Source organism: Chrysoperla carnea, chromosome 3 (assembly GCF_905475395.1).
Source record: "Chrysoperla carnea chromosome 3, inChrCarn1.1, whole genome shotgun sequence".
Lineage (NCBI taxonomy): Eukaryota > Metazoa > Arthropoda > Insecta > Neuroptera > Chrysopidae > Chrysoperla > Chrysoperla carnea.
In genome coordinates, this window is record NC_058339.1 from 15,961,682 (window position 1) to 15,987,264 (window position 25,583).

The following is a 25,583-nucleotide window of genomic DNA, read 5'->3' on the forward strand; positions in this document are numbered from 1 at the left end:
GTAAAATTAATGACACATTAAAATATATATTACTTGTACCATAGTTACAGCCAGTTCTATTTTAATTTACCAACATTTAAAACTATTATTCTCATAAACAGTTACTCATGTTAACTAGAAATCTTTCTATCACTCCTAGCTTAGTATAGTAAAATCATTAAAAAAAAAAGCTTTAAATTAAAGGTAACTTTTAATGATTGGTATGGGAAAAAACTTCGAAAACTTCGATAAAACACTTCGATTTCTCCCCCGAATTACAAAACGGTTGTTGCCAATATAGAATTTTAGTTAAAAGTGAAGTAAATTCTATTCGTCAGTATCGAATTCATGGTAAAGATGATTAAGATAAAAATTGTTAGGAACCTTAACTAATAACTATTGTTCGAAACTTGTGTGCTTAAAAAGTATACAATTTTTTTTGGATTTCGCCTTAACCATCAGTTCATTCCCTCCTCAAACTGTCATTTTTGAAACTCAAAATTTTAATCCTCGAGCCAAAACAAAGGGTGTTATAAGTTTGAGCGCTATGTGTGTGTGTGTGTGTATGTCTGTATGTCTGTCTATGGTATTGTAGCGCTTAAACGGATGAACCGATTTTGAATTTTTTTTTTTTTTTCTTTTGACAGATTATTTTCATGAGAGTGTTCTTAGCTATATTTCAAATGTGAGTTAAAAGTCCATCCCCGGAACAACTAAAAAGTAGGCCATGATCCTCAAAATCGGTTCAGTTTGGGGAGTATAAGGTTCCGTACCCGAAAAATTTGTCGGAGGGTTTTTTTAATTTTGTAAATTTCACTTGTTAATTTGCATAGTTTTGGAAAAAGTTAAGAGCAAAAGTTGTTAGAAATATTGTGACCAATATTTTGTCATGATAATCATTGCTCATGTAAAATTAGCCCCATTTGAAATCTGAGAGATCAGTGGATAAATGAGGAAGTGTTCTGGAAAAATTACCTTCCTCAACGAATGATTTTACTTTAGCGCCCTTATGATATTAATACAAAAAAAAAAAAACAGCATCAAAATAACTTTCATCTATATATGTTTTCAGTAATCAGTAATTTTAGTATTGTATCAAAAAAATTGATAAAATTTGATCAAAAATAGTTTCTTTCTGTCTATTTGGAACAGAACTATTAAGATTTTAAAATTATAAAAAAAAAAAACTTTTAACAAAAAGAAAACCGACTTCAAAAGAAAAAAAATAACGATAATATAATGTAGTAAATTATTGTTATTTTTGGAGTCGGTGTCAGCCAAGCTAATATTGCAAACTGTTCTGTCAGTTGTTTTTTTGGCTGACACCGCCTCCAAAAATAACAATAATTTTAACTACATTATATTATCGTTATTTTTTACTTTTTAGTGCATTTTAATTTGTTTTGGAAAAGTTTTTCTTTTGAAGTCGGTTTTTCTTTTTGTTAAAAGTTTTTTTTATTTTGTGATTTTTAGTGAACTTAAAGTGCACTAACTAATTTATCACTAAAAAAAGAATCATCGAAATCAGTTCACCCAGTCGAAAGTTCTGAGGTAACAAACATAAAAAAAAAAATAGAGTCGAATTGATAACCTCCTCCCCTTTTGTTTGAAGTCGGTTAAAAATGTTAGTTTTTCATTTAAAACAATGCGTCAATTAAGAATTGTTTTTACAAATTTAAGTTCAATGTGATTGGTCCGCTATGTATCATAGTGTTAGTATAAATATTTCATACGTTTTATTGAAGGTTACGCTGCAGTTGGATTAATTTGATAAAAGACAGTTATTTATACAATGAAAATTAAATTGGGAATTAGGTACTAACTTTATTGAATAGAATGTAACAGTTTTTTTTATTAATTTCATTATATTGTAATATCACATCAATGTGTGTGGCCCTCAATCGCTACTGTGCACCATAATTTTTTACAATAACATTAGGAATTATTACATAATATTTTTATTTACAAATAAATAATAATATAAAAAATGTAACAAATTAATTATAATTTTTAGAAATCAAAATCTTTTGAATAATTTGTAGTCATACAGGTTGTCACCCATCAATATTTCAATTAAATTTAGAGCAGAGATTAAAGCAGAGTTTCTGAGATATCGCAATATTTTGATCGATTTTAGTTCGTATCTCAAAAACTATTCGACCAGTCAACAAATGCACCCGGTTTTTGTAATTTTTGGGTCAAAATTACCTTATATACTGAGTTTTATCGAAATTGGAGATTAAAAAAATTTTCGATTTTTTGCAATTTTTTTAAGGGGTACCCCTTTGAAAAAAATCGAGAAAATCGGAAAAAAATAATTTGTTTTGGAATTTGATGAAACTCGATGGATAGGGTAATTTTGGTCCAAAAAGTATAAAAATCCGGTAAATTTAATGATTGGATGCAGAGTTTCTGAGATATCGCAATATTTTGATCGATTTTAGCCCGTATCTCAAAAACTATTCCACCAGTCAACAAATGCACCCGATTGTTTTTCGAGTTAAACTAATCTACTAACTTTCGCTATAACAAATTTTGGATGACATACCTTGATTATACGTTGATAAAGCGTTTCAGATTTATAATAAATATTTTTACTTCCTATACAGACACATAATATAAACTTGAACGGTTATCATATGACAATTGAATGGATAATTTACGGCAGGTCATTTAAATTCACTGTTGCCTGAAGCACCACATTGCAATAGAAAGAGAAATGTCATTTTGACAATGCAAAAGAGGTTAAGAACAACAATTTTATTATCAATATATGTAATATCCAGCTGTGAAAGATTTATATTGTTACGCAATAGATAAACAATGTACCTGTATCTGTAGTATGCAACACATTCATTTCATTTCTTTACGTCCAATATTTAAATTAGTGATTACAGCATATCATATGAGTCAATAATATTAAAAACTAGAGTGATACCCACCCGCTTCGCTGGGTTTCAAAGTAAAGATTGATAAAGATTGCTCTCGCTTATCCCCTTTCTTTAACACTCGAAATAATGGTAAGGATTGTTTTACATACGTATAATATATGTATGGTTTTTATATTTTTTTAAATGTATAATAGTCGTAATTATTCATTGAGTATATCAGAAAAGATGGCCGTGAAATATTTTATATTGACTTTTTACAGAAATCTGTAATTTATGGTAATGTCAAATGACTACTTTTACAGAAATCTGTAATTTATGGTAATGTCAAATTAAATTATTTTTTTATTAATATATCTTTATAAATTATATCTCATGTGTTATTCTGAAGTATGAGCTATATTGCTGTACAGTTTTATTAAAAACAATTCGCTAGTTTTAGCTTGAAAGCGTAACAAACAAACAAACAAACATGCTTACTTTCGCATTTATAATATATAGAGATGTTGAAGATTTATATAATCTTTAATAGTTTTAATCAGTTTCTCTGGTAGTGTTTTAATATCGTCAACTTGCCGTTGTTTGGTAGTGATTAGAGATCTTTGCAGTTCTAGCCATACCTGTAGAAGACTCCATAGCTCCGACAAGAGTACCCTAAAACTCTCGGAAGTTCTAGTTTGAACAAGTCTAGAAAAAATGTATGTATATTTTAAATAAAGATAGAGTATTTATGTGGCCTTGGGATCTAAATAGAACCACTAGCCTTAGCTTCTAGATTTGGTGTATACCTAGATTTTAATGTCCTATTTTCTTTGTTCTCTCTAAACAAGGTGTTGTTCTGCCTGAATTTCATTTGTTTTTTTATTAGTTACATATCACATTAGCAACAAGAAAGTACTTATATTTCACACCATTAATTTTTCACTCGATTATAAAAATTTCTAAACCTAATCTCCTGTTTAATTATCATCTCATAAAAAATCAATTTTATTTTATTATACAATAAATAATAAAACCAGTATATTTAAAAAAAATAAGATTAATTTTAGCCAAATTTTTTGTTAGATTAATAATAAAAGTTAAAAATTATATTGTAGTATACACCAACTAAAATATATGCTTAAAAGTTAGGTTAGATTAGGTTAGAGTGGCTGTCCTGAGAAGGGGCACACTTAGACCCTAGGGTCCGTTGTGATATCGAAAGAGGGTTCGCCCATCCCCAGGCACCACTCCATGAAACATGTGGAGCTGTTTGGGAACAGGAGGAGTGCTTTAACGTCAACGGACTTTAGGTCGGAGAGATCATCAAAGAAGGATGCCTCAAGTGAGTCCACCTCCTAATGGCAAGAACTGGGCAGTGAGAGAAAAGATGAGACATCGTTTTTTCCTCCTCCTTTAATTAGAAACATTTGAAAAGATTTTTTGGAAAATTTATTTGTCCTATACTATAAAAGTATAAATAATTTACTTTTATGATACTTAAACATATCAAATTGACTCTTGTGTAATTTTACGCATGTGAGAAATAGCTGTCAGTATTTAAGACTTCAAAATATTTTATTACACTTAAAGGTCATGTATTCTGGGGTACCGTTGCAATAATCAAAAACCTTAATCCCTTAAAATAATATACCTTAATCTATATAAAATGTATAAAAGTAATATCTAAGCAAAGATTCTTAGCTTAATTTCCTTAGTTTTTTATGTATTCTTTAGATCTAAAAGCTTCCTTCACGTTTTTTGCTAGTAAAATACATAGGAAATCGATAAAAATTGGTTAAGCAGTTGGATGAAATTCAGATATGAAAACAGATATGATGGCATTGTCTAATTTCAGATATGCTCCAGATTAACATAGTTTAGCCATATAACCCTTAAGGTAATTCTATCCCAGCAGTCTAGTCAAAAATTATTGACTATAATTATCCATGATATACGTATCTTTATAACTAAGGTTATAAACCAAGTTGTTTTTTTTTTTTAATTTTACTGTATCTTTACAATACTGTCTCACACATACAATAGGAATGAATACACATATACTCTCCTCCATTAAAAATAATCCTCATGGGTAATAAGCCAATAATTTTTGAGTGGACTACTGAGATAGCTACCTTAAGATATTAACAAAAACATTTGAAATATTAAATCTGAATAAAGATTAACTAATCTTGTAAAGATTAAAACAAATTGTTTACATATTACTTAGGACCTTTTAAGACAAGTTATTTATTTATTTTTTAATAAAGATTAACTTAGTAAGTTTGTGAAGTTAATGCTCGTTTTAAAAGATTAACAAATTTGTATTTTAAAGTAAATAATTGAATTATAATGTTTACTAAATAAAACAGAAATAAGGGATATTTAGAGTCAAGGATGAGAGAAACATACTGCCTTGGTCAAACATCATTTAACAGATATAAAAATTAATTTATCATTTTATACCTGTATAAAAAAAGTAAGCTAGCATAACCTCGAACTGCAGTTTAAACATCCGCTGAACAAAAACTATTTTCTAATGATGTTTTTCTGTGTGTGAATTTCCACAATTCAGTGGCAAAATTACTTAGAGAAAAATTCGATCGGAAAAATATGAAAAAAAGAACTGAAAGTGGGCCTTGAACTATCGGCGGACTTTCATAACACTTGTATTATTTCAATATTAAAACTTCAAAAACGATTTTCTTCTTTTCTTCAAGTTATTTTTGACATCTCCGTTCTTAGTCAAGTTTTTTCCCAAATCCTTAGTTTTTAAGGAAATAAATAATTTGAAAATTGTGTTTTTCGAGATATCCTAACTAACCATGAAATTAATTTAACATATTAATTCCACATTCCGTAATATACGTAAAAAACGGATTTCGCATAACGCATTTTTTAAGTTTGATGAAAGTAAAATAATAAGCCAATTTCCGCCTTCAAAATTTGGATTAAGGAAGGGAAAGAAAGTACGTGCTGGAATAATTGATCACGTTGGTTCATCAGAATTCTTATGATGTCCAATATAAATTTGGTAGAAAAAGGACTAGGAGGATTTAATCCAAAAACTTTTTTAATTTGTGCAATTAAACTTTGCATTTTCATTATTATTTATTTAACATAGTTAAAAAGCATTTATAAAGCATTATAGGTTATTAGGGCAGTATTATTTTTTAAAGGTTATTCAAATGAAATAATAAAATGATATTTTAATTAGACTTGGACAATAAATTTGAAAATGTCACTGATTTTGGTAATGATCCTTGAAAATTCAATTATAGAGGTATAAGATATTATTACTGTTATTAATATTATCGCTATTTTACCTCCATATACATAGTAATATAGAGTTTTCCACTGAAAATTTCTATAAGATACGGATTCCAAATATACGATTTTTAGCTATTGATCTGTAAGTATCGATGAATGTTTCCAAATTGTAAACAACTAACTCAAAGTCAAACGAAAACTAATGCTAAAATTGGAAAAATGCTAATTTTGTCAATTACCTATCAAGTATATGAAAGCATAAGATAATCTCCAACAAGTAAGTGAAAATACTTGGTCTTTTTAATATTTCAAAAAGATATTTTTCAGTTATAATAAATATTCTAGGCTTTAAAAATTTTTCCCTATGTCAAAAACCGAACGAAAAGTAATGTAATCCCAAAATTGTTGAAAATTCTGATTGTTAAATTGTCAGTCGACCATTTTTTTTAGTAGTCGTGAATCTACCCTACGTCTTTTTCCCGTTTATAAGTTATCGTTTACAAAAAACTTACTCGCATCTTTTCCGATTTTTTTTACTCACGAAATACATAGTCACTTATTTTTACCTTATAATCTCCGTTTATCCAGAACTTACCACTTTTGTCGTCGTTCTTATCCAAAAAGTTTTGTGTCGGGTTCGCTCGACACTCATTACAAAGATTTATTCTCAAAGAGATGTTTTTACATTTTTATTAAATCAAAATTTTTAAACTTGTTGTTGATAAACTAATAATAAGATTGCCTATCTGTGTTTATAATAACCATGATTAAAATTATAGATAAATAAAAAATAATTAAAAATAAATTAAATGTTTATTGATCAATAAATATAATTGATATTGATCGATCGATCATCATTAGTGAGTGAGTGAGTGTAACACACTGCTATATGCAGTAAACTATATTAAACAGCTAGCAGGTATGTTGATTGACAAGTTAATGAGTTCAACCGGAACTGTTTAATTACTTTATTGATTCGAATATATATCTATCTATACTAAAGTAAAGATTGGTACACAAGTCCTCCGTATACTTTGTATAAACTTTAATCGGGAAACATGGTTGTGTAATATTTTACATTTAATTTTTCATTCAATTAAGGTGATTGTAAACCTATATGGTATTGTAAAAAAGTTTCGGTTCTAGCACGGTACATGCATATAAACCAAATACATGCTTTGCAGTCAAGTAATGACTTATTTTTAGCTTTACAATATCACGCAACTACAAAAATATATAATATATTGTGTGCAAGTACTGCTTATAAATTTGATAATAAAGATATCGTTCTTCAATCATGAATACTCTAACCATAGTTGTCTTTGTTCATCAAATGATGGATCTTCGATGAACTCATTCCTAAATTAAAATTTTGTTTTTATATCATCGACAACCTTATATTTTTATGGTATTATTATAAACTACAAGATTGTCTAAATATTTTAGATAGTTTTTTATCACACTTTCTAGATTTTTTGATATAGATATATCCAATTGAAAAGGAATGATTTCCTTAGTCAAGTTTAATAAATCGAACCTTGGTTTGTCGACCTTTGCCCAAACATTGACTAATGATAAGAAATCAAGTCTTGGTTTCTCAGCTCTTAATTCAAATGTGTACCCATTTTTTTTTTTAAATGCATGATTTTCCAGAAAATTTGAAAACATTGAAGAAGATAAGAAAAATTTTTCATTTTTACGAAATCACCTTTTATTGTGCATATGAAAATTTTTATTTTACAAGTAAAAAACATTAACTTGATATAAGTAGAGCATTGCTGCCTTTTTTTTTTTTAATTCAGAAATTCAGCGATATTTAATCTAATTTGAGCGGTCTATTAAGCACAAAAATTGTTCAACAAATTAATAATAATTTTATCCATTTTATTTTCGTCAAATTTTGTATACGAACATCATGTTTTTTTTAATGTTATTACATTCTTGTGTTAATTGTTGACACGTAAGCCATCTGCAATTGAATAGTTAAAAAAATAAATAACAAATAAATACACACTAAAAATATCGTGTAACATTCGCGTAACATTTTGTTCCAGAAATAAAAAAACGAATAAATCCCATTTATCAAAACAAAAAACTATATACTTATTACACGCATAATTTCCAAACATATGTGTTGATGGCAATGGTGTTTTTAAAAATAAAAAAAACGAGTTATACATTTCTTTTCAACATTCCGTAACAATATTTAATACTTGATAAAATGTTTGCACAAGCATTTGGTAGTCATTATTTGTGTAATTTAAGTAAAAACAAAAATACGATGCAAAAATGAATGTAATAAATTGGCAATACATAGTCGGTGTGGTACTGAAGTCGTGTGAGTGCAATCCCTTTAGTCCACAAGACCAACTTCCCAGAGGAGAAAAAACATTAAAAACAAGGTCTTGTTAGCCTTCATAGATTATTCTTCGAACATTTACTGTACCTAATGCTGGAACGACCATTATCTCCATAGATAAATGATGTGATTTATCCACTTTTCAGATTCTGTTTATCCAGTTTTTTAGTACCATTAAAATTGAAGATAATCGAAGCGAAAGAATCCGAACGAACATACGCCAATACGTACACAGACATCACATTGAAAAGGTTTGATTCGGATATTGCGGCCTTGAAACCACGGAAACATGAAAAAACTGGAGATTTTCACAATCGACCTCATTACATTCACTTCCTCTGGGAAGTTAAAAAAAACAGGGTTTTCAAAATTCACCCATAGTAGATAAAAGGTGTAGTTACGAAAATAGTTTCTCCAGACACTCAGTTTAGTGAAACATAAGTTTATAGTTATCATGTTCTCTTGATACCAAATTAGAGCAAGTGAAATAACAAAGCAGATGTCAAACTACTTCCACAAAAACGATTTGATTAACCACACAAGTCCACAAGGATAAAATCAACTGGAATTAATTGGTCATATTTTTGTGTATAAAAAATTCTAAGGAAAGAATTCTTTCGAATAGTTCTTAATTCTAATAAGCCAAAAACTTAAGTATAAATATTATCGAAGATAATAAATGAGAACTCTAGGATATGTCGAAATAAATTTCGATTTTTGCCCCAATTCCTAGATCAGTTTTTTGTATTTTTAAAATACGTATTTTCGACTACCAAGTAGTCATCATCAGTAAGAATTAGCTAGTGATTGTTACTCTTTGCTAATTTGGTGGCGGACTGCACACTGTTACATTCGTGTTTTTACAATTTATACTGTTCACAGTATCTGTCAAATTGTAGTGTCAGTGGCGCTAGCCAATCAACTGCCATCAGTTGACTAGTCTGGCCAATGAGCATGATACTAGTGCGCAGGCCCATTCGAGTATTTTTTTGACGTTTAAAATAATAAATTACAAATCTAACCTAAATTAAAAAACTATAAATAAATCATAAAAATAAATAATCCTTTATTTTTATAACGTATTGACAATTTTTAGAAATTCAACCTTGATTTTGCAATTTTTATTAAATCCGAATTTGGAATAGGTCCTTTGTCCAAGTTCATTGCTTCATTACCCATCTTTTGAATGAAGATGCTTTCATAAGCGTCTAATTCGCAAGGATTGGGTACTGATTTTAAGAGCTTAAGGTTTGATTTGTCGATTTTGTGGTCGTTTTCGATAACGTGAGCGGCTACACATGATTTTTCAATTCTTCCATATTTTAAATGGCCCATATGTTCCTTGAATCTTGTGATAATTTGTCTTCTACTTTGACCTACATACTTCTTCGAACAATTTTGACATCCAATGCAATATATTCCCGATTGTTGTTCCATGTTGATTTTATCTTTGGGATTTCCAAGTAATTGTTTTAATTTTGTTCGACTAATGGGTGCTATTTTTAGGTTATGTTCTCCAAGTTCTTTTGTTAATTTGTTGACGTATGGTTGAAAATATGTAAGTTTGCACCACAAAAGTTTGCACAAAAAGAAATGGTGCAAACTTACATATTTTCAACCATACGTCAACAAATTAACAAAAGAACTTGGAGAACATAACCTAAAAATAGCACCCATTAGTCGAACAAAATTAAAACAATTACTTGGAAATCCCAAAGATAAAATCAACATGGAACAACAATCGGGAATATATTGCATTGGATGTCAAAATTGTTCGAAGAAGTATGTAGGTCAAAGTAGAAGACAAATTATCACAAGATTCAAGGAACATATGGGCCATTTAAAATATGGAAGAATTGAAAAATCATGTGTAGCCGCTCACGTTATCGAAAACGACCACAAAATCGACAAATCAAACCTTAAGCTCTTAAAATCAGTACCCAATCCTTGCGAATTAGACGCTTATGAAAGCATCTTCATTCAAAAGATGGGTAATGAAGCAATGAACTTGGACAAAGGACCTATTCCAAATTCGGATTTAATAAAAATTGCAAAATCAAGGTTGAATTTCTAAAAATTGTCAATACGTTATAAAAATAAAGGATTATTTATTTTTATGATTTATTTATAGTTTTTTAATTTAGGTTAGATTTGTAATTTATTATTTTAAACGTCAAAAAAATACTCGAATGGGCCTGCGCACTAGTATCATGCTCATTGGCCAGACTAGTCAACTGATGGCAGTTGATTGGCTAGCGCCACTGACACTACAATTTGACAGATACTGTGAACAGTATAAATTGTAAAAACACGAATGTAACAGTGTGCAGTCCGCCACCAAATTAGCAAAGAGTAACAATCACTAGCTAATTCTTACTGATGATGACTACTTGGTAGTCGAAAATACGTATTTTAAAAATACAAAAAACTGATCTAGGAATTGGGGCAAAAATCGAAATTTATTTAAAAACTTAAGTGCAAATACTTGTTAACCCCCGAACTAAAACAAAGGGGTGTTATAAGTTTGACCGCTATGTGTGTGTGTCTGTCTGTGGCATCGTAGCGCCTAAACGGATGAACCGATTTAAATATTTTTTGGTTTCATTTGAAAGTTAATTTAACGGAGAGTGTTCTTAGCTTGTTTCAAGTGCGAGCTTAGAATTCCTTTTCATCTCATCTGATGTCCTTAACCATCACTTTGATATTGATTTAAGAAGGAGTGTTATAAGTTTAAAGTGTTTATCTGTGCGTCTGTGTTTTTCTCAATGGCACCGTAGCCTCTAAACGGTTGAATCGACTTGATTGAGAACATTTTATAGCAAAGTTTCCAAAAATCGGTTTACAGAAAATAAATCAAATTTGTCGGGGGTTTCTTAAATTTTATAAATTTCACTTGTTTTATAAATATAATTAATATATTCTTTATTAGCCATAACAGTATATGTTTGTACTGTGAAGATCAAGTTTTTTTTAATTCGTTTGTTGTTACTACCACAAAAAAAGATATTTTTAAGCTGAACGATATATTTTTTACGACGTATAACACAAAAATTATGTAAAATAATATTGAAAAAAAAGTATTAATTACGTAATGCAGCGGAAATTATGATCTAGTTTTATTTTTAAACATATACAATTGATACAATAAATAGATGGAAAAAAAAATTATCTGCGGATTTATTACTATTTTGTAAAACCATATTATTTGGAAATACGGCCGAGGCAAATGACTACCACATGCGCGAAGTAAATACTTTGTTTTATTTTAGTTAAAATCCGATAAACCAAGCCGATAAATGCGTGTAAAATACAATAAATTTGAGAAAACTGAGTTAGTTTGATGGCTGTTTAGGGAGCTCAAGTACTTTTTACAGAATCTTTCTATTTGTTTATTCGATCAACGCTTGGTAATATACAACGATTTAGTATAATACGGCTAATACGATATAGGTGTTAGATTAAGTAGTGAAACAATGGTTTTAATTTCAAAGAGATTCGATAATAATAAATAACTTTTAGATCATATTTAAATAAATGGGTAGATAATTAAAAGAGTTCTTGAAAGTCATTTAACTAAAATTATAATAATGATTTTAATTTGAGATATAGGTATTAAATAAAATACATAAGTTAATTTTAAAATAAATTAAATACTTTTTATTTATAAACATCTCAAACAGGAGTGGTTTTAGTAAGGCTTAAAGATGGTGCGAGATTCAATTGTAGAGACCCGGCTTCCAATTCCCGGATAATTACTCGTTTTACGGGTAATTTGAATACTGAAGGGTAATTTAGGCCAAATCAATATTCATCTTGATACCTCTTTTCGTTTTGCAGTTATCGTGTTGACAGACAGACGGACAGACAATCGGAAATGGACTAATTAGGTGATTCTATGAAAGCTTTTACCAAAATTTTTTTCGTAGCATCAATATTTTGAAAGCGTTACAAACTTGGGACTAAACTTAATATAATATGTTTATTTCATATATACATGGTATAAAAACTCATGGAAATAAATAAGTATTTCTCAACTCGAGTTTAATGTCACAGCTCATGCACAGCACAGCATAGAAAACGCATTATGTAATTTTCCAAGAGTGAATGGAATATTTATATTGACAAATCTATATTGCATTATTTTTTATTTTGATAAAATAATGTCCAAAGTTTAATGTCCGTTTAATATCCATAGTATTAATTATGAATTCAATTTTTTTTTCTATGAATTTCAGCTCAATGTAACCCATGTGTTGTTGCATTCAATTCCATAATTGATTTTAAATTAAATTCCATGAACTGTGTATGTATAGTACATACAAAAATCTTTTTAAAAAATGATTACGCAACAAATCTAAACATAATAAATAATATTAACCATAAAAATTAATTACAAACAGACATAATTATTAAAAAGAAATAGACAGATTCAATATTAGAATTAAAATGTTACAATGGTATTGTCTCTCTGTGATTTGTGTCTGCATGCATGGCAATGGACAAAACTTGTAGACAAAACAAAATAATTTAATCTTTTTTGAGTTGGTAATTGTTTATTTATTAATTAAATAATTATGATAATTGTTTAGATTAGTTAATATTTAATTAATTGATATAGACATTTAAGGATATACTGAAGCTGAATATAAATACCACGATACTCGAAATAAAATTGTATATTAAAAAATTTTATATAAAATAAATGTTTGATTTAAACACAATATATTAAAAAATATACAATAGACTTACATTTTGCTAAATATCGATATTTGGATTGCAATTATCGTCAGTTTCTATCTAAAATTCATGTAATGTATTACCAACATTCTTTAGAAAGATTAATTAAATCTAAAATATAAATTTAAATTACAAGAACGAATCGAAAGATTTTAGATAGATGATTTAGATCCATTAGATGATTTTAAAAATAAAAATCGAGCTGTTTCACCTTAAGGTATTTCCAGCATGAATGTACTGGTCGACAGACTTGGTCTATTTTTTTCACAGACACAGAATAATGTTAGCTGTGAGAACCTGAAGATTAGCTTTGGTCGTTTAGATCGCGAGGTAATCAGCTGCAAAGTTCGCGATTTCTCCATTCAAAACATCTAAAATAGACTGCCCTCAAAGTTATTTTTTCAGAATTGATAAAAAAGTAGAAAAGTTCAAAGGAAAAAAAATAGCACCACGTTGTTTTGTTTTCGGGATATTAATTTTGAAGTAAATTGGAAAAAATTGGGAACGTAGGCATTATTACCTCGTGTTTGAAACGATCGAAACTTCTGAAACTGTTTGATTTAATAAAAAGTATTAATAAGCTCTTACATTAAATTTCTCGTTAAATTTTATGGTATTTGCTTAGGAACTGCAAATACCACACTCGACATACCTTAAATAATTTGGTGAAGATTATTTTTACCTAAACATCATTCTACAGAATTTTTACGTGGACCAATTTCTTTCTTATACTCTTTAGAGCTTGTCAAATTTTATCAAAATTTGTTCAATTCTTACATGGAAACTATGTTTTAAAGATATTGAGTTAATTTAAAACAGGTAATAATTTATATGAAATTACCTGCTTTTAAATCAACTACAAAATTGTTGAATTTAACCGACAAAAGATTATCCACAGGTTAATTACTTACTTTTTTAAGATTACCTCTTTGAAAAATATACTCTGAATATTTTTATAATCAGAAAAGTGAAGTTATCGTTAATTAAAACAAATTTATTGACATATTGATAGTTTTAATAGACTACAAATTAGTTTTCTGTTCATTTAATTTTACGATCTAATTCCAAAGAGGTCGTACAAATTAATTGGAAAAATCATTTCAGTTTGATTGACTTGTTTTTAGATTTGTTATTTTGCAATTTTTTTTTTTTAGTTTTTTTTGCTACCGTTAGGAATCCAAATTCCCTGAAAAAAGATTCCTTGGAAAAAGAGTTTTGCTATGTTAGCATGAATAATCACAACTTTTTTGATAGATTTTTGACAAATTGAAGATTTGCGAGCCGACGTTTTTCACATATTGTCACATTTTTGTTTTCAACAAATTTTTAACCCCCAAACTAAAAAAAAGGAGTATTATAAGTTTGACCGCTATGTATGTGTGTCTGTCTGTCTGTCTGTATGTGGCATCGTAGCACCTAAATGGATGAACCGATTTTAATTTTTTTGGTTTCGTTTAAAAACTTATTTAACGGAGAGTGTTCTTAGCTATGTTTCAACTGCGAGTGTAGGGTTCCGTACCCGAAAAATTTGTCGGGTTTTTTTTAAATTTTGGAAATTTTATTTGTTCCCCCAGGGATGTGTTTCGCGATGTTATGCGTCCCCAGCTATATATGTTAGCTAATAATCTATGCATGCCATTAATATGGAGCGTAATTCAATACCTTACGAATTTTCCGCATAAAATTATAAATAAATAATATTATTATTACATAATATTTAAATTTTGTATTTAATCACCTCAAGTATTTTTTTAAAGTCTTTATTAAAATAAATAAATAATACCTAACTGATATTTATCTATTTTATGAAGTAATTATGTATTTTTCGATGTTCAGATTACTATCTGCATGTAAACAAACATGTCTATAATACGTTTTTAAAGTTCACAAGTTTTACTAATGATTTACAGAGTGTATTCGAAATGATTTGAAAACTTTATCATACTTAATTATTATGCTATGCGTATTCAATCAAACTTTCGTGCACTCAAACTGTGACTTCCATCCACTATTTCACTCCTTTAAGGAATAAATTTCGAAAAATCCTTTCCTAAATGGCACGTACAGTATAAAATCAATATTCTCTCAAAATTTCGAACTTCTTATTCGAGACATTGCCTTTTAGGACCCTTTTGATTATTTCTACCCACTGAAAGATTTCTGATTTTAAATAAAATAAAAAAAATAATAATTTGAAGAAAAACAAGTGAAACCAAACAATTGACTGAGTTAATTGTTGAAATACCATGTATAGTCAGTGTTGATTTCTTTATCACATAACACATACAAACATGTGACACATACATAACTGATAATCAAGTATAGTACATATTATAAAATTTCCGCCTAATTAGCGCCCTCACGGGTAAACAGTGATGTTTACGAAAAAATGTTTCAAACAAAAGTTGTTTAATTTTTGATAAGGAACATTTTTTACATTTAAACTTTTGTTCTATAAACGGTTTACAAGATGGATCCTACGGACCCAAGGCCCAATTGACCTATGATGCTCATTTACGAACTTGACCTCACTTTTTACGTCCTGAGTACGCTGTAAAAATTTCAGCTCAATATCTTTTTTCGTTTTTGAGTTATCGTGTCCACAGACGGACGGACGGACGGACGGACAACCGGAAATGGACTAATTAGGTGATTTTATGAACACCTATGACAAAATTTTTTTCCTAGCATCATTATTTTTAAGCGTTACAAACTTTGGACTAAACTTAATATACTATGTATATTTCATATATACATGGTATAAAAAATCATCCAAATCGGAGCTGCTATTGAAGACTTTGTGCTATATAGTAGTTAAAAAGAGAACACCCAAAATATTGACCGTTTCATTATTGAGATATAGTAACGCAAAGTTAGTAAATTTTATTGTTGAACAGAAACGACTATAGTTAAAGTATTGCGATCCTTTTTAAAATAGAGGATAGTATAAGCACCTTGCACCTTAATTTGAATATGATTTTTCCAAATAAACTTACTTTCAGTAACAGCAAATGAAGATATATTTTTATATTTTGTGAAAACATAAATTATTAAGATAAAGACCTCCCTGTATGAAATATTAATTTATTATATCAAGAGTTTAGTAATAAATAATAATTTAGATTATTCAAGCTATATACCTAGTTATTGTGTGTGTATGCAGCACCTATTTATGTACAAAAAGAATTAAGATGTTATCAACGATAACAAGAGGAGAAACTAGTTATTTCATAAAAAGATACTTAAATTTTTTGTTGTATATCCTGATTTAAACAAATTATTAAAACAAATAGTTTACACCACTTAAAAAGAGAGCATATGTTATTAATAATGAATGTTGTTTTAGAAAAATGATTGATCTTCGGTTGATTCTTTGTTTATTTTTTTAAATCATAGACTTGTAATATTAAATGGACAACTAATAAATTTCTTTTTTTTTAGAGACATAATCATAATAAGGTTTTCAAGGCCAGGCTAGTAGCTTTCCGATTAAATAAAGTTATTGTGATGAGATATTGATTCCAAAGATAGTATATTAATGCCAAAGCGTTTCGCAGTCTGTCAATAAACTAAAGATAAAGAGAATACTATCACTGTTACATTCGTTCTGGCTATGGCGGTACCTTTCTTTTACTAAGAGGTAACTCTGACAGCATACTTTTTTCGCGCTACTTGACTGACAAACTCCGAAATAAGATATTTAATGTGAAAAAAAATCTACCAAGGTTTTCCGCTTTGGATTTAATATGCAATTGAAAATAAGCAAATCTGATATTTTCAACTTTAATGTCTTGTAATCGGGTCCGGATTTTGAAATTTTTCGATTTTTACTACTTTAACTATGAGTACATCTTTGAAAAGACTTTCGACTTTTACCAAGATTACCATCCGTATATTCTACGCCAATGAATTGATATTAATCGTAGTTTTAAGTTTGTCCAGTAAGTTTGCTAAATCAGCTAAATATTGACCTGCACTATGCTTAATTGAGCATTTATGAGATCTTTCAGGAACTCGATACGCTTAAAGGGCTTGATTATTGTCTGCAACATTTCTATTGACTATAAACAGTCTTTGATATTATATGTCTATGATTTTAAAAAACTTGAATGTGTTATTTAACAAGGCGTTGATTGTAGGTGTTTTTCAATTTTAATTGGGTCTTTAGAAAATGCTGCATTTTACACCATTTAATTACTAACAGTGACGTAACTGAGCAAAATCAAATTTACTGGAATCTATAGGAATACCACGCAGCTTTCGAATATATTATAATAAACAAGTGAAAGTAACAAGATTTAATTGCCGAAACCTTCGTTTGGCAGTTGGGTGAAGACCGGAGTCCAGGGTTGGTTCAATTTCTGAAACCGCAGGTTAAACCAGAACATTAGAATCCACCTACCTAAGTAGATCCTCCTACCTAACCAAAGAACTAACATCCAAGTTTGGGTCAAACCTTTGAGTAGACATTGATACGGTGTTATTATTTGACCATATTTCGAAACTGTACCAATTCTGGATTGCAAGCTTGACCCATTCTTAAACAATGTTCGCTCAGGCTTAAAACCAATTTTGGTTAAGTTGTTATTTCTTTTGTGAGTACTAGTATATTAAAAGTATATTGTCCATATCTATCTCTTACAAATTATATGTGTCATGGTGCCACCCATGTGTTGTGGTGGGTATACAAATGTTGTAGGTTTTCAATGAGTTATTTACTAGATACAAATCAGGAAGTATAATTATTGAAATAAATTTTTTCAAATAAATATGAAAACATGATTGTATTAGTAAAATACAATTTTTTAAATGTCTTCCAACAGTTTTATAAACATAATCAAATGAATAATCAAAAAGCCCGACTTATTTCACCGTAATTCGTTTAATAATAACCTGCGCCCTTACACTTTTAATCAATGAACACTTATATGCCTTACAAGGCATCTTACCACTTAATCATTGAATTCGAGATTCTTAAGTAATTGCTTCCATTTTAACCGACTTCAAAAAAGGACAAGGTTCTATGTTTTTGCAAATAAAAATAACCGATTTCAAATAATGCACAAAAAAGTAACCATGAAACCGAAAAAAAAAACCTGATATTGAAATCATGGTTTGTATAAATCGTTTTTACAAAATATACATCCTTCAAAAAAAGAATGCCTGGCGAAAAATCATACACCTGTGAATACCACTTAACCTATAAGCTTCTGGTTATACTGTTTATCCAATTACATGGCATTATTGTTAACATCTTAATATATATATTTCTTGTGTGCGTGTGTATGTGACTGAACTCCTCCTAGACGGCTGGACCGATTTCGATGAAATTTTTTGTGTGAGTTCAAGGGGATTGGAGAATGGTTTAGATTTACCATTCGGTCCACTACAACTGTTTTTAAGGGCTCCGTACCAAAAAAATGAAATTTCATTAAATGGTGGGAGCGCATATAAATCATATCACATTATGTATACTATGTGTACTATGTATTTTTAATAGTATTCAGGTATTGTCAATAGGCATTTATTAGAGCCATATGCGAGCGCAGCGAGCTCTACTATCAAAGGTCAGGCCAAAGGTCGAAGGTCAGGCCACTCCAATAAATAGGAGTTAAATTGGGGTTTAGCGGGATGGGTTTAGCGGACAGGCTAAACGTAGTATAGGTATTCATGAATTGGAGTTACGTTTTTACGGGACAACGTCCGTCGGGGCCGCTAGTTTATTTATAAATTTAAAAGGTAGGTTTTAAAATTTTTTATATTCATTAAATTTTAATTAAATAATAACTTAACGTAAACCGTTACCGTTAATTATTCGAGAAAATTACTGTTAATTAATGATCATTGGCGAATTTATTTAATTCTTAATATACTACAGCCCCATAACCTACATTTTCGTGCAATATTCTTTTAAAATTATTTTCATAATTTAGACTAATGGTTTCGAAAACGTTCAAGTTTTAAAGCCCTTTAAAATCGTTAAAAAGCATTTTATTTGCATAATCATATTTGCAATAAAAAGTAAAATAAACTTTTTAAAGATAAGAGTTTATTTCAATGAAATAAAAATTAGAAAATAAATTGCAAGCGTAAATATAAATTTAATAATAGGTACATAAATTTTTCATCATTTTGAATTATTTTCAGAAAACTTTATAGTTTTTTTAAACCCATTTTGTTTTTTTTTTTTTAAGTAAGCGTAAACAAAGATACAGATTTCGATGACGAAATTTAAGGATTCCATTAATGAATTTTTGCTAAGGAACCCTAAAAAAGGAAGTATATTATAATAAATAAATAAATAATTATTGTCCACCTGCAAATATAATAAATATAATATCATAATAATAGCAATAAGAATAATAATAATATTTGTATTGAAAACACTTGAATAAATAAATTTAAATATTAATAGTTTATTGAATATATTCATTAAAACCTTTTTAACGGAAAATGAATGTTTTTATTTTATAATTAAAACTTATTTATATACTCTTATGAATAAATTATTTTCTTTCGCATGCTAATAAATTTTCTTATTTTATATTTTTATAATTAAACAATTCTTGGTGATTTACGATTAGCAGGTTTTTTCACATATTGATTTGAAACTATTAATTAGATATATTTTAATTTTCTATCACTTCGGGGTATTTTTATAGGTGCGTGTAATTATCCTTGAATAATACAGGACAGATGTCAAAAGAAGTAAGGTTACTTGTTTTGATTGGGAATATAAGATCAATTAAATGGATCCGATTTTCGAAATCGATATTTTCAACATATCTTTACGTTGCATTATTAGGACAAGGCTTTAACACCAATTTTGAGAAGAGTATGTGTGTGATATTCGTCGTCGATATCGCGTGAACAAAAAATGATATTGACTTCGTTGAGATGTCGATTGGAGAGTATTAACGACAAAATGAACCGAAAAGACTTTAATAACATTCGGTCGAATCGGGTCTATCTGACTTTGGGCTAATCTCCATATTGTTGGAAAAATAGATAACATTTCCAAGAAAATGTGAACCTGAGAAAAAAATGGTCCTATTTAGAAAATAGAATAGTTGGTTACGATTTGAACCAGAAAATGATATTCCTGGTCAAAATCAAGGTATCAATTATTTGATTTTCTGTAAATTAACAATAATTTTGAAAATCTGGATGTAAAGTTGAAATAAATTCCTATATTATTATAAAACTTATGCAATTCGATTCTATAAACAAAGACAACATTTATGAATTATTTAGGCTATGTAAACTTGGCATCTTTAGTCGGTTATATTTTACAAATGTCCTATATTATTTCTTTTATATTTCATTCACAATGAATAAATAAACAGTATAGGAATCAATTGAATAAATAAATAAATAAACAAATCTGGCGCGAATGATTGTGGAAAATTTTTTTTTTTTACACACATTTCATTGACAACACATTCTTATAATTTTTTAGTTTAGAAATTCCTTTGGCACTTTTTAAGAAGATAGAATATTGACATTTTGACAATCGTTTTTTACGCTCTTTAACGTACTTCATACCTTAACAGCTTTTGTATTGAGGTAGATCTACTTCTTGGGTCAAAATTACCTTATATAGGAAGTTTTTTCGAAATTGGAGATACAAAAATTTGTTCAATTTATTGCAATTTTTTTAAGGGGTACTTTGAAAATTTCGATAAAAACGCCAAAAAAAATTTCGATTTGGAATTTGATGAAACTCTGTGCATGGGATAATTTTGATCCAAAAAGTATAAAAGTCAGGTTAATTTAATGATTGGATGCAGAGTTTCTGAGATATCGCAATATTTAGATCGATTTTAGTCCGTATCTCAAAAACTATTCGACTAGTCAACAAATGCACCCGATTTTGGTACTTTTTGGGTAAAAATTACCTTATATACTGAGTTTTGTCAAAATTTGACATTAGCAATTTTTTTAAGGAGTGCTCTAAAATCACATAATTTGCCCATTTGTCTCTGTTCTATCATCATAATGATGTCTCGAAAATGAAAAGAGATATAGCGCTGTAATTTTTATAGTGTGCTCAGGGAGTAAAAAAGAAATCTTTTAAACAATAGGACATAGAACAAAAGTTCAAATATTAACAAATATGTTCCTTATTAAAAAACTAAACAACTTATGTTTGAAACATTTTTTCGTATATATCATTGTTTTCCAATGCAAATAAACAACTTTTTACTTTATGAAAATATTTTTATGATCAATATAATAAATAATAATTTATTTGAAACTTTTTATTATGCAGTTAAGAAGTTATTGACAATAATTAACGCAATTGTTTGAACTGCCTCTACAAAATTGTACAGTTACTCAATTGTAAGTAAACTGCTGTAAATATATTATAGTCTATTTGTCTATTACATTCATTCTTAGTCTTTTATCAGAAACAAATAACTTAACTTTTGTTTGAAACAACCTTTGTTTGAAACTTTTTTTATAAAATGTAATAAAATAGATATTAGACAAATATGATTATTATTAATAGTGAGTGAACTATAGATGGAATGATGAAAATACCTATTAACCAGAAGGTTCATCCGGACATTTTGGTATCGTTACATCATATTTGATCCCAAATTGGTTGAAAAAGTTGAAAAACTCATGATATTAGACTATATCTACCTGGGGTTCTGTATTTGTTGAATTTTCTATTCGGCTGTGAATTGAAAGGGAAATAAAATTTCCATTGTAAGAAATAATAAAGGACCCCGCAATATTAGAGAAGAAAATGGCAGCCCTAAAATATTCTTTGGATCATTCTGATCAAAAGCTCTCATGGCCACAAAAATTTTTAACGAGTAGTTTTCGATCTACGGGCGATTACAGCTAGACGAATATATTATAGTTTTAGTATGTGTCTAGGGAAATGGCTTTCTGTGAAAATTTTTAAGACCACCCCTAAAATGTTCATCAGATCGTTCTGAACAAGAAATCACGGCCACAAAACTTTTTAACGAGTAGTTTGTGAAGAATTTGTGCTAAATTTATTTTCATTTAACGCTACATTTGACGTTGGGGGATATTTTGCTTTTAATGGGAATTTTTTATGGAGATTCGCTTTATGATTTTCTATAAGCATGTATATTTTCCCTAAAGCTGAATTTTTTTGCCACCTCTTTCGTTTGTAACTGGCCGAAAAGGGGCGTATACAATTTGGCAACCATCTCGTTAGCCATTTAAAATATATGAAGTAAGAAGAGTTTTTATGGACGTTCTTATGTATAAGCAGAGTGAGTCTTCAGAAAATATATTGTGTGTGATGCAATATCATTTATCAGTTGTTCGTGTGTATTCGTGACGACATCCAACTTAGGTCTGTCAGTCGTCTTCGTCAAAGTGTCTCTTCACACACACCATACATTGTCTGAAGACTCTTTCTTTGTCTTATACATAAGAACTTATGCATAAAAACTCTTCTAACTTCATATATTTTAAATGGCTAACGAGATGGTTGTCAAACTGTATATATACTATAGCTTGTTATACATTATGTTGATTTGGTATGTACGACTCATAAAGAAGGGTTCAATAATATATGTAATCCCCATATTCGATCACAATCATTTTGTCATAAATTGGCAAAAACTCATTAAATTTACAATAAATCATAGATATTTTGTTGTTGTTGATAACATGAATTTTATTAGTAAAGTAAGTATTGTGAAAAGAATAATAATAATAAAAGCAAAGCGACATATGTAGGAGATTGTGAATTTAATATAAATCTTTTATGTTCGAAAAATAACGCAGATGTATTCAATGTAGCATTAAATTACATGTAATTAACCTAAAAATTATGTGTGGATAAATATTCTTTTTTGATTTTTAGCAAAATTTTATTTTATATAGCAGCTGTGTTGACACATTAAATCGATAATTTATTTCCAAATAACTATAAAATATTGTATAAATGTAATTGTAAAAATTTTCAATAATAATTATCTTTTTATGTTGTGAGGCTGGTTTTAAGCCCGAAAAATGGTCCGGTACTATAATGTAAGACTCACATCAATTGTTAGAATTCCTTCAAAAAAACATTTCTATTCTATTCCGATAATTTTCATTCACAATTACTTCGAAATATAACGACATGAAATTTTTTTCATGTCATGTGGAGACACTTGGTTTTTATACCATGTATATAGGAAATATACCAAAGTATATTAAGTTTAGTACCAAGTTTGTAACGCAAAAAAATATTGATGCTACAAAAAAATTTTGGTATACGTGTTCATAGAATCATCTAATTAGTCCATTTTCGGTTTTCCGTCCGTCCGTCTGTCAACACAGTAACTCAAAAACGAAAAAAGATATCAAGCATTTTTACAGCGCACTCAGGACGTAAAAAGTAAGGTAGAGGTCATAAATAAGCAACATAGGACAGTTGGGTCCGTATGACCCATCTTGTAAACCGTTAGAGATAGAACAAAAGTTTAAATATAAGAAATGTTTCTTATAAAAAAACAAACAACTTTTGTTTGAATCATTTCTCTGTAAACATCACTATCTACTCACGAGGGCACACATTAAATGAAAATTTTATAGTATGTATTAATATGAGATTATCAGTTATGTATGTGTGACATTCATAGGTATATGTGTCATGTGATAGAGTAATCAACACTGTCTATACATGGTATTTCAACAATTAATTCAGTCAATTGTTTTGTTTTTCACTTGTTTTCTTTTCTATGCCACTGCTTATATGATTACTATTAAAAAAAATTTTTGTTTTCATTCTTTCCAAGTGAAAATTATCAAAAACATCGTTAACATATGTCGTTTTTTGAGATTTCTTCATAAAAGCAATGTATTTTATATCGATTTTCAATAATTATTTCCTTAAAATCTTCATGAATACCTGAGCTGAAATTTTAACAACATATCTTTATCATCCTAAAAAACTTTACGATTTAAAGATGATCCAAAAAAAACGTATTTAAGCGAATTTAGAAAAAAATTTGAAGGACAATTTTCCGCTTGTCAGCTAGATCCGTTTACACTCTGTACAGGTACACATTATTTCCGATACGCACAAGAAGAGTAAGGAGTACTACCTACAATATTATAGCATGTATATATGAAATATACATAGTATATTAAGTTTAGTCCCAAGTTTGTAACGCTTAAAAATAATGATGCTAGGAAAAAAATTATGTCATAGGTGTTCATAAAATCACCTAATTAGTCCATTTCCGGTTGTCCGTCCGTCCGTCTGTGGACACGATAACTCAAAAACGAAAAAAGATATCGAGCTGAAATTTTTACAGCGTACTCAGGACGTAAAAAGTGAGGTCAAGTTCGTAAATGAGCATCATAGGTCAATTGGGTCTTGGGTCCGTAGGACCCATCTTGTAAACCGTTAGAGAGAGAACAAAAGTTTAAATGTTCCTTATCAAAAATTAAACAACTTTTGTTTGAAACATTTTTTCATAAACATCACTGTTTACCCGTGAGATCATATGTACTATACTTGATTATCAGTTATGTATGTGTCACATGTTTGTATGTGTAATGTGATAAAGAAATCAACACTGACTATGCATGGTATTTCAACAATTAACTCAGTCAATTGTTTGTTTTCACTTGTTTTTATAATATATTTTTTATTTTTGTGTTAATCTTGAAATCAATGTAATCATACACGTTTCAAACTACTGTGAGTTTGTTGCTGTTTTTTTTTTGCTATTGTTATTGTTTAGCTCTACGAATGAAGAATCTTATTTTTTATTAAAAAAAATGCAATAGGTATGTAGACAATGGATTATATGATATAAAACCACACACAAACTGTACAATAAATTGCACATAGTTGAAATTGCACACACGAGATTTTAAAAGAACGATTAAATAATATTTTATTATAAGCTTTTTAAACATTTCTCTTTTTCATTGTCGATAGAAAAAAAACGTGCTAAAATGACGTATTTTAGATTATTTGTGTGTGATATGATTTAGAGGTGTATTATTACTATTATTATTATTATTTTTGTTTTTTTTTGAGATTTTAATCTCATTCAAATATGTCTTCACAAAGGCATTTTTGTATTTATCTCAAAGCAAACTAAACTGTGGAAATTGAAATTATTTTACAAAGTAGGTAATTATTTACAATCTATATATGTATATAAGAATGGAAGATGACTGATCGATCAACGCACAGCTGAAATTGCTGGGTTTAGAAGCCTGAAATTTTGTATACACGCTCCAAAAGTAACGTAAGTGAGCATTAAAAAGGGATTTTTGGGCAATTTATCCCGTAAGGGCCTCTAAAGGGAATGCGAATGTTGTATAAGGGAACTGCATATTCAGAGATATCGCGGTATTTGGATCGATTTTGATCC

The 25,583-nt window shown here is 28.8% G+C and overlaps 1 protein-coding gene across 1 annotated transcript in view; it reads right to left on the reverse strand.

The window, feature by feature from the left end:
- Positions 1-25,583, reverse strand: part of LOC123294839 — a 121,548-nt gene that overhangs the window by 87,392 nt on the left and 8,573 nt on the right. The window lies entirely within an intron of this gene.